The sequence below is a fragment of the Oxyura jamaicensis genome, chromosome 23 (genome assembly GCF_011077185.1).
Source record: "Oxyura jamaicensis isolate SHBP4307 breed ruddy duck chromosome 23, BPBGC_Ojam_1.0, whole genome shotgun sequence".
Lineage (NCBI taxonomy): Eukaryota > Metazoa > Chordata > Aves > Anseriformes > Anatidae > Oxyura > Oxyura jamaicensis.
Window position 1 is genome coordinate 582,436 of NC_048915.1, and position 11,038 is coordinate 593,473.

Below are 11,038 nucleotides of genomic sequence, written 5' to 3' on the forward strand. Positions count from 1 at the left end.
TCAACTCCTCCTGAGAACGGGTGCAGGATCTGACCGCTCTAAGAAATGCACACATTAAACCTAGAAAAATCAGAACTCTTTTGTTTTAAGCTGGGTTTTGCTTTGCTTCTTACAGAAAACAAACACAACAAAATGGTGCAAGATCTAAGCCCCCCTCTAGGCCCGGCAAGGTCAAGCAGCGCGGCCCGAGGCCTGCAGCGAAGCCCTGGGCTGAGGAGGCCGGGAACGGCCCACCACAAAGACGCCTGTATGGAGCAGACTTAGGCTAATCATACAGAACCAATCCCTCTCATTACAGCTGGGTTAACGAAGCTTCATCATGCTCCTGAGTTACTCCAGAAGATGCCTTCGTTGCTGGTCCTGCTGCTGGCTTTCAGCCCCTGCCTCGCCGTTGTTCCTCCTTGGATGAGGAAGGCTGCAGGCACAGCCGTCAGCAAGGCCATCGAGACCGTGGCTCAGTATAAATCTTTCTAAGGGGCTTTGGAAAAACTGGAGGTCTGTTTCTTGGTGTTAAGCGGAGATTTCTGAACCCCGCCACCACCATTCCTGCAGCATCTCTCCCAGACGCGCTGCCACAGAGGCCATCACAAGGGCAGGCTCTTGGAGCGGCAGGGCCCCTTTTACACAGAGCACCGAGGGACTTAGACCGTGCTGCACGGGAACAACGTGCCAAAGCAGGGAATTGAATCTGCGTGCCCTAGGCTAATGTTTCTGCCACAGAGCCATCTGGGCTATAATTATTTGGTGTCAGTAGGACTCACACAGCCCCAAGTCAGTCATCTACCCCTCAGAGCGCTGGCTGGGCGACAGCAGCGGAAGCTGCCTTGAGCAGCGTGCCAGCACAGCCAGCACAACCCTTGGGGTCACCTCAAAGCAGACGAGAAGTTATCAGGTGTGTGTGCTCTGCTGTCCCCGACCCTGGGCGTGTTACGGCCATGTCCCGACACCCTGCAGGCAGGGAGCCCCACCTGGGAGCGGAGCAGAGCAGGGCACACACCGACACGCTCTGCGGCGCAGGCACAAGGGCCGAACAAAGTACAGAAAGTTTTGCAGTGATGTGGCTATTTTAATCTGCACTGAGCTGTGTGCCAAATCCAAAAGCTAGTAATGAAAGCAGATGGCTTACAGAAGACCTTCAGATGGGATTCTGCCCATGACCATCACAAAGTCACCCCCTACAAAAGCATACAACAGGATGCTTCCAAGTCTTATTTAAAGACTTTAAACAGGAGCACGTAAAAAAGAAGTGCAGTGTTTCCGTATCACTGTCATCTGGCTGTAACACAGGCACAAACTTCTCTCACCAGGCTCAAGCAGCCTGTCCTGTAGCGAATTGTGGCAGCTTTTCCAGAGGGCATTATGCTCAGGATGCAGGCAGCAGCAGAAACGTGCCCCACCACGCACTCTCTTCATAAGCCTACGTCCATCACCCATTATATATACACTCTACAAAACCCTGATAATTAGCCTTATACTTTATCTATCCTCAGTCATATCTTGCTTAAAAACTAAGCTCCTTATGGGATGGGAGAAACAGGAAGAAAGGATCAGGTGGATAAATGCATCCATGATTTGTAATACTAATTAATGAAATGAATGTACCTTAGCTCCATAGAAACAATATATGCCCATGCCCCTAGCAAGCAGAAAGGTGTGACTTCCAGTCATGTCTCTGCTGGAAGCGTCACCACTGATTGTGCAATGATACCGCAAGCTGGATGCAAAAATTCTTGGAAGAAGATTTTGCATTGACTAATTCTCATAATGCAAGTTTGATAAAGTCTCAGCATAATGTTCTCAGGAAACAGTAAGCAGGAAAAGGAAGCTTGAGGGGGAATTAAAAAAAAAAAAAAAAAAAGGATGATAATTAGGGGGGGACAACAGAAGTGGAAGTGAGGAGAGCCTTGGAAGGAGAGGGGAAGGAAATTACCCAATCCCCACATCACCTTCCAAGTACTCCGGCCCAGAGGAAGACGCTCCCCAGGGCCAGGTACACAGGGCCAGGTGTTTCCACCGAAACTGCAGAGAGGGAAACAGGAGCTCAGGGAGCAGACGAGAGCCAACCAGCCCTGTTGGCAAGGGGCAAAACCAGTGCTCTCTCTAGGGAGCTGAAGTACTGCAGGCATGGGGGAAGACAATGCTTACATAAACCTAGAGCTGCCTTTTCCTGTCTTCTGCTTTACTTCTGTAACTGATCCTAATAGTTAAATTGAGTGCTTAGCAATAACCCTTGGGAAAATGCACAGGCTGAAAACCCATACCCGTCAGCATGGCTCGGCACCACAGCAGCCTCTCAGGTGCTCTCATCCCTCACCCAGCCCCAGGCAGCACCGTTCCCTGGGGCTCAGAAATGCCCCAAGGTCTCCCCACCAAGCTGCAGAGCAAGATGTAGAGCCCAGCTCTTCCCCCGAACGCCTGCAGCCCTAATCCTTCTGTGCGAAGGGGCAGCAGGACTGAACGAGCTCCAACTGCCCAGCCCTGCCTGCAAAAGGCGAGAGAAAAACCTTCCTGCATCCTCACGGTATGGAGCACCACTGCACAGATGCAGGTGTGCCCCTGCAGAAGGGAGTCAGCGCGGGTCGGCCAGCCCTGGACAGACGGACGGACAGGCAGCGGACAGAGGGAGAGGCCGAGGCCGTGCCACCGCTCCCCCTGCCCAGCAGTGGGGCCGTGGAGCGCAGGGAGCTCAAAGAAACCCTCTGCGACCCGAGGCAGCGGTGTGCCAGGGCAGGAAGCGAGCCTCTTTGTTTTATTTCTCGCTTGTGTAGAGAGAGATTAATTCATCTATTTCGTAGGGAAAGGAGAGGAAATTGCAGCAGTGCAACATGTCAAGAGAGACCAGAAGAGCCAGGCTCACTGAGGATGTGTATTAATTACTGCTTTCTATTTTTATCCTGTGTATAACTCCGGTCTCATCTGTGACTGAAGGAGGAAAATCCCAGGAGTCAAAACTGTAAATCTACTGAAATAGGTGAAATATCCTCTACAAGCTGCAACATCTGGAAATAAAGGAATTCTAACAAATCCTCATCAAAACTTTTGCAAATTTTAATAAGAAAAGAAAGAGCAATCTAGCAGTACAGAGAAATGTTATCCCCAGAGAATTACTCCCAGAGAGGGAAATTCACTAGCCGGTTCCTGCAAGAAACCCTGAACAGATTGCTTTTGATTATGTAAAGGAAAAGTTGCTACATTCCTGAACTGCCGAGAGTTTGGAAAACAAAAAGTATATTGCAAGGCCTTCCACTGTCCTCTGTACAAGACACCATTAAATCTCTTGTTTTGGCAATAACATGTACATACGGTAGACGCCAATGTAAAAAAAAAAATCATGACCACAAGCAACCAAAAGTCCATCCTGCAGCTCTGAAAGTATGTTCAGAGTCTGCCAAACAGCTAATGAAAAAAACGCACTCTTACGGAGTGTATCTGCTAGACATTAAACTACCTGCTGGACATTTTGTACAGCTTATAAAGCCATAAAATATCACAGGGCATTTACAGATTTTCCAGCTGACAACAATATGAAATAACTGAACAGACCCAGACCGAGTCCTCTGGTGAGGTGCAGTGGATAGCAGTGAGCATACGCGGCCCCATACACAAACAGAAATCGTGCCAGCAGCACACAAGATGAGAGCGAAGCTCAGAGTAATGGAAAGCGAGCCAAGACAACAAAGCCGTCCCTCAGCCTCGCTGTAATCCCCGAACAATAGCAGGACGGCCCAGCCGTACGCTGCGGGGGCTTGGGCAATGCCAGAGCAGAGCCCGTCCCTGCTGCACCGCCGAGCACTGGCGATCTGCGACCCCGGCATCGGCCGCCAGGCTCCTGCCATGCTGGGGACACGCGGCACCACACTGGCAGCCCAAAACCCTGTCAGGGACTGCTGGACTGCCGGCATGGCACTCACCCCCGGGGACATGGGACAAGGCAGCAGAACTGCTCACCTGCCGTGGCTTATTGCCCTTCGGAGAGAGATGGGCTGCAGGCGGGCAGTGAGGTGGGACCTACCCGGCTGGAGCTGGCACCTACCAGCCATCAGTCACCAACCTCGGGGTTGGACCATGTCAACTGCACGCGACATGACCTACAGAGACACCCTGCTACAGGACAGAACGCTGAGTTACCTGCGCACAAGAACAGAAACACAGAGCAGGACACCAAGAACCTGAAGGACACTGCGAACTCTGTCCTCCAGGGAACAACGCAGGAGCCAAGCATTACACCGTTTCCGAACTGGTAAGAACCACTACGACTAAATTAACAGCAACCCTGGTGGCAGAGAGCACGTGCTGCATTAGCTGCTCTACAGCAGTGCCGGGCAGTTCAGGGCTAGCTGTTGGCACAGAGCAGGCGGCCACCCCTGCCACAGAAAGGCCACTGGCACCGAGCTCTCACCATGTCCCTGGAGCTGCAGAGCGAGCGGACGCCCAGGCCATCCCAGTCACAATTTGCAAGGCAGAAATTCTCATCCTGGATGCCTCATCCCTTTTCCTCCCTTTCTGAATAAATCACAGCCTATTGCAATCGTAGACCTCTCCCTGAAATGCATTGAAATGATTTTATCAACAAATGAAATGAAGAAGTTATGATAATGCCTTGAAGATACTGCAAACACCCATCTTAGCATGGAAAGCAATAGGAAATTAGCTGCAGATCATGAACTTCTATAGCAAATGCGTATTTCATAAAATGCTCAACCACAGGCAAAGAGACAAAAACCAGCCCTGGGACAGATAACAATATCGTGCTCTTTCCTTCTCAGCAAGTTTTATCAGCAGCATCTCTGTATCACGTCTTGAAGTAATGCAACTTTTAATGCCATCCTGTTGGCTTTTATGAAATGTATTACTAACAAAAAACTTCATATGGTGTTTGAGATGTGCATTTTTCTATAGAAGTAAGAGACAGCTGGGGAATTCATGATGCACAATTCCAATAAAACATTTTTCACCTCAAGCACTGCTTTCCCGCTGACACCAGTGCCGATGACGGTCTGCAAGTCATGGCCAACACAGCGCGGGAGTCAGGACCAGGGCTCCCCGAGTGTCACACAGTTAGCACAGTTAGCGTAGTTAAACACAGAGCAGCACGCAGGAGCCAGCAGGCACTCCAACGCTGATGCAAAAGGCAGAAAGGACCAAACCCTAGACATATGACTGCTTCTGAATTTAGAGAGTCTTTCTTCCCTTTGGCAGCCTGGCAGGGAGAAGGTGAAATGTCAAAACAAGGAGGTTAAAACACAGCCTTAGCGGTCTGATACCAAGCAAGGCTTCTTAACGAACAGTCAGGCACTGGAGTGGATTGCTGAAGCAAGTCTGAATCACCACTATTGAAAATCTTTAAGAATAGCTTAGGCAAACCTCTAGGAAACGCTACGTGTGGGTAATCCTTCAAGGTCACTTCTAGAAACGCTGGAATAACCAAGACCGTTCTAAGCGTGTACATTTGATCGCACAAGCAGTGCAGCATTTGGAGGGACTGTAACATCTTTTTTTAAAATTTGCCACAACAGGACAAAAAAAAAAACAACTCAGCATGTAAAGAGCAGCAGCCTTTGGGCTGCGGGAACATTAACTCGACTTATTTTTAGAAAGTGGAATTGGTGTGACTTCCTCCTCTGTCCACATCAGAATTCATCAGCTTTTCTGCCTGCTCGCTGTGCCTCCCCGCAGGTAACGCTCCTCGTGTGCCAGGCAGAGCCTCCGCCTGCCTCCCGGGCACAGCGTGGGCAAGGCCGGAGGGAAGGACGGCTGTTCAAGGGAGGTTCGGCAGACACCTGGCTGCACAGGATCCGCTGCACAGCTCCGGGAGCCGAAGCAGAGCCCGGCCTCCGAACTAGGAGCAGCCCTGCGTCCCCGTCCCCTGCTATGCACGTGCCTCCCGGCCAAGCCTCCTGTGGAGGCCGCTCGCTGGCTTCCCCTCGGCCTCCCCTCGGGCTGCAGGCCGCGGGGCCGTGGGCAGGGCCGGTGCTGGCAGGCAGCCCGGGAGGCTCCGCGCCGCCGCGGCTGGCAGCGGCCAGGAGGTAGCGGAATGCGCAGCCCCCGCCTGCGGAGACGCGGCTGGACGCGCACCCCGCTGCCTTGAACGCAGGGGTTAGGGCTGGGGGAGGAGGCAGAGGCTTATTTGGAGCAGGGGAGGGAAGGAGAGGCCCAGAAAGAGGGGATAAGGTGCGGCTGTCGTGCACGGAGAGGTCAGAAGGACAAAAGCCGTGCCCAGCTCGCACTTGCAGAGGCACGGCGGGACTCCCTCATGCAGGCAGCATACAAGGCAGCCGCAAGCTGCATCCGAAACGGCACCGCTTACACCGTGCCCATCGGTGCTGGGCTGGAGTGACACCAGTTTTCTGACCTGCACAGCCCCCCACGAACACTGAACTGAGAGAAACAGCACAAGCCTCCTGCTGCAGCTCCTGCGGGGACGCAGGGCTTGCTGGAAAGCAGCTGTTCTTTGTAGCAGGACCTTTCCCCAGAGCCAAACGTCAGCATCATGCGGGGGGAAGCCAGAGGCGTTGCTCCATGTCCACCCTCAGCGTGCCCGACCAAACTGCACAAAGTGCAGCTCCCGCAACGCCAGGACCAGCCTCGCTCCCTTGACGAGGAAGGGACCCAACGCAGCCACGGGCACAACGCTGGCAGGGCCGAGGGAGGGGAGAAGTTGTCTTTTTCTCAATGGGCAAAAGCGGCGCTTCACAAATTTCCACTGGCATCTACTCCTACAGTTTCCGTTGTTAAAAACAAAACCAAGCTGCGGGGAGGTTTCTGGGCTGTTCGCATTGTGTCAGCCTGGAACACGCAGCTGCAGCTGGGTAACTGGGAGCACACCAGCTGGGGGAGGTATCTCCAGGAGGAGGTGGGCTGCTGGCTGGTGCTAATACCGTTTGATTTACAACACACACAAAAAAAAAACTTCTGAGCGAGAAACGGAGCACGGTGCATGCACTTCAGAGGCGCAAGCACAGCGCCAGGGAAAACAACGAGCCCTGTGCTGAACTCTCAAGCCAGCTCCCTCGCGCTGGCAATGGCCATTTTGACGCAGCTCCAGCCTCCTCACCACCACCGAGCAGCTTCCAGCCAGACAGGGGAGCCGCAAGGACAACCTCCCACTCCTAATGAAGTGAGATCTCAGGAAGAAAAGGCCCGGTGGGCTCATCTGCGGCACTGTAGGACATCACCCATCCGCGTGGCCTCTGGGATACGGCTGCCATGCAAACAGCAGAGGCAGCAGAACAGGACGGTCATCTTTTCCTTCCATTCACAGCCAAATTCTTGAATTCTTGCTCAGGATGACTCTGCATTAAACCGCAAGACTATGCAAAAGGAGAGCTGAGGCACAAATTCTGCTCAAATCCCTGTTACAGCCCCAGAAACATTTGGTAGGTGTCTGAAGGAACCCTGCTGGCTGCAATGCCATATATCACGGCATCTAAATCTGCCAGAGGTCATCTGTCGGAAACCTTTGTAAAAGAGCTCAGCACTATGCTGTTCTTTTAAAGTAATTTAAGGCAGAGAGAGATTGCTGGGAATTAAAGTCTTCAGCACAAGCCAGGCAGCAGCGATGCCTCTGCTCTGAACTCTCCTTCAGCTCGGTGACACTTCAGCAGCTTGACACTGCCAGCTCAGGCCACCAGACATGAACGAGTCTCCTTTGATCCATGAACAAGCCAAGCAAAAACTGGTGATGAAGACACAGAAGACCTCACGTGCATCCCACTACTTTCACGTTTGCATTATCACTTCAAACACTGAGCAAGAATTTAGGGAAGTCTTCACAGTGAGATATTTTTTAAGCTTGGAAAGAAAGGAGTTCTTTATGAATACATTAAAAAACACAGCACCTCGCCTTTAGAACTAGGTCCTGCCATCTCTGGGATAAAACACTGTTCACGTCCCATGGCTTGGAGCACACACGCTGCACCAGGGTGTATGGCAGGGGCGAAGGAGGTTGGTCGGAGTTACAGCCTCATTGCACCCTGAGACGACTTCTGGGGATGTTTTTTACCTGGAGACGTTTCTGACTTACGTAGGAGATGAACAACCTTGCAAAAGAAGGTGGGAGCTGCAGCTGCTGCTCTGTCCTCAGTGCGTCTTGCTTCATTTCCCATGGGCCTCTCCCGGTCATCTTATGGGGAAAGCTTTTAAACAGAAATGGGCAACTCAAGGACTCAAAATCTGCTTGTCCCATTGCAAACAATTTCAGTTTCAGTCAAGAAAAAAGAGAGACAGGGGGCTAGATGAAGCGTAGTGGCTTTAAGGGAACCAAACATGCCAAGTTTTAACTTATACCAGCACTGAGCCCACACTGCTAGCATGCTGCTCCGGATTTTGCAAATAGGAGTTTGCAGAGCAAGCCAAGTCTTTTGCCGCAAACAGCACAGTTCAACGTGCAAATATGCAAACGTCTGATCTGCCTTCCTTTTGCAATCTGCCTTCCTTCCATGTAATGGTACTTAGACATACCTGAAATGCGATCGTTTGGGCCCACTCGTTATTACTGCTCCACAGAAGCTCGGCTAACACAGTCCTGCTAAGCCCAGCCTGAGCACGGCATCATAAGAAAAGCATGGATCGACAGCGGAGAGCAGAGGGCAGAGATCAGCAGAGCAGAAAACAAGCCCGTGTGAAAAGAGAACAGAAAGGGAGCTCCATCAGCTTAGGAAGAGAGAGCAAAGTCTTTGAACACTTTGAATATAGCTGCAGAGATGTTGGGAGCACAGTGTTCTCCATGTGCCCTGCTGACCAGGGACAGGCATAAGGTACAATACGGAGATTTATCTTAAACAGCATCAAAACTCCCAAACAGCAAGGATGCTCGAGTGTTGCACCTGTACAGGATGTGCAACGGCCAGCAGGAAAAGCCTTGAAGGAAGAAGCGTTAATCAGGAGGGGTTTTAGATGTATACCTGATCTTACTCTGGGCTGGGAAGCAACTACGTGATCCCCTGAGGTCCTCTCTGGGCACACTGTGCCTGAGGCTACGACACAAAGCGTTATGGATTCCTTTAAATTAAATATAAGGCAAGGACACAACCCCTGGAGCACTGACGCCCTAGCTTGAAATACAGCCAGTTGATGAATAACACCAGCATTTTAGACCCTAACGTCATCTCTCTTTTAAAGACACCAAATGTGCTGCAGAATTCATCAAGTTTCCAGGCAAGTGACTCAGAGTTAAATATTGCTAAAATTTTACACACGGGAAAGGTAGAGGAGACGGACTGACCTGACCTGAGGCTCAAAACTTGCAGGGATGCCACGCACGTGCCTGCTGTAGATTCTACATTTACTTTCTTTTAAATTAGCTAATCACCTGATTTATTTAATACCAAGTGTTTGACTAAAAAGCGGATTATCGAGACACAGGTTTGTCATTTCCTAAGATGTAATGCTAACGCAGGAGCACCTCGGGTCAACGTCTGTCTCTCAAACCAAATCACACTTCAACCTTTACTAAAATGACGATTTGAAATAGCACAGCCGTGTGCATTTCCACCTCGCCCGCCGTAAAAGTCTCCCCCTGTTGCTGTCTGCATTTTCATACCATCTGCTGGGCAGACCCTGAACTACCCGGCCACGCAGCACAGACCCTCGCAGCAGCTCGTCCTGAGCGCCGGCTGCCCACAAGCTGGGCTCCGTTCCCTACAGCAGTGCCGAGTTACCAGCCGCTGCCGGTGACAGCTCTGAAGCGCACGGGAGGTACGAAGCTACCACCCTGTGCGCCAAATGTTTCCAGAAAGTGTGCTGGGACACCTCACCCTGGCCAGCTAAAGTCCGAGAGCAACATCTGAGAGGGAAGAGGCCGGCAGAGAGGAGGCGGCTGTCCCTCTGCCAGCAGCTCGGCACAGCCAGCCGCGCGCCGTTACTCCGGCAATTGAACTGATCCGGGAGAGCGTTTTCCCCAACATTACTGGCTGCTGGAGAGGAGCTGCCACATGGCTGCTCTCAGCCACTCAGAGCACAGTGTTTACTATAAACAACAACAGTAAACAGAAATGGAGCCAAAAATCAAAGCTGGGTATCCCGGAGCTGGGTCTCCACGTTCTTATTTTATCCACTGAGATAATTAAGTTTAGTATAGAGCTGCTGAACCTAAAACGGCCAAGACCAAAGCCAGTGTTACTGCGCACATCCAAAACACAGGCCACGGACTTGGATTTATTATCTCTACCTTCAGTCATCAAGACTGCAAACTGCTGCCACGGTTTTACACACAGGAGCTTCAAAGAGTGCGCGGATTGAACCTGAACAACGTGCGGTAGCAGCCAGCCTGACACTGTATTTATTTTTAAACATGTTAATATGCATGAAAACCTCAATTTTGCTTGACTCCCAGCTCCACTCAAACCCTCGATTCAGAGGGGCTACAAAGAAGAAGATGTTCCCTGGGGGCAATAACTGCGGGATGTCTGGCCAGTCCCTGGGACTGTCCTTCACCCCTCAGCAGCAGCGTCCCAGAGGCAGGTTTGTGAGCGATGCCCGCTGCTGCTCCCAGCTCTGTCCTTGTCCATCTCCGCACCGCGGGCTCACTGCTGTCCTCCAGGGCTCGCGGCCAGGGGCAGGCGGCACCGCAGGCTGGCAGCGGGAGCCTGCGGCACCTGGGGCAGCACGCTCCCGTGTCTCTGCTCCCTTTCCATACCCGGGGTGTCAGTAGGCAGCACGCAGCACCAGGGAAGGCGAGGGGCTCAGGCAGTCTGCTGAAAGCACTCGCGGGCCTTTGGGGGACGACGCAGGGCATCGCAGAGCGCTGCAGGAAGAGCTCGGGACCCCGATCCCCCCGCACTTACGGGGCCCCCTCATCCAGCCCTTCCCAGAGCCAGCTCAGGGCGCAACAAAGCCCCGAGCTCCTGGGGCTGCTCCGCGGGCAGCCGGCCCCGGCTCGGAACCCCCCGGGCCTGCCAAGGGCACCGCGGCCCCCGGCCCCCGGCAGGCGCGGAGCGGGGCCGGGAGCGGGGCCGGGGCCCCGACGGGCACCAACAGGTGTCGGCGGGGCCGGGCGGGCAGGGCCGGGCCGGGCCGGGCAGGGCAGCGCGGGGCAGCG

The 11,038-nt window shown here is 52.7% G+C and overlaps 1 protein-coding gene across 4 annotated transcripts in view; it reads right to left on the reverse strand.

The window, feature by feature from the left end:
* Nucleotides 1-10,917, reverse strand: part of SCMH1 (Scm polycomb group protein homolog 1) — a 59,927-nt gene extending 49,010 nt beyond the window's left edge. For 2 of the 4 annotated variants that reach the window (XM_035345484.1, XM_035345482.1), the window contains exons 1-2: nt 10,906-10,917; nt 3,449-3,451 (exon numbers count right to left, since the gene is read on the reverse strand). The gene's annotated coding sequence lies outside the window, so the exon portion shown is untranslated. Of the gene's footprint in view, nt 1-3,448; nt 3,452-8,460; nt 8,523-10,905 lie in introns of those variants that run through there. The other 2 variants (XM_035345485.1, XM_035345483.1) reach the window with 2 other exon arrangements.
* Nucleotides 10,918-11,038: the final 121 nt, after the last annotated feature.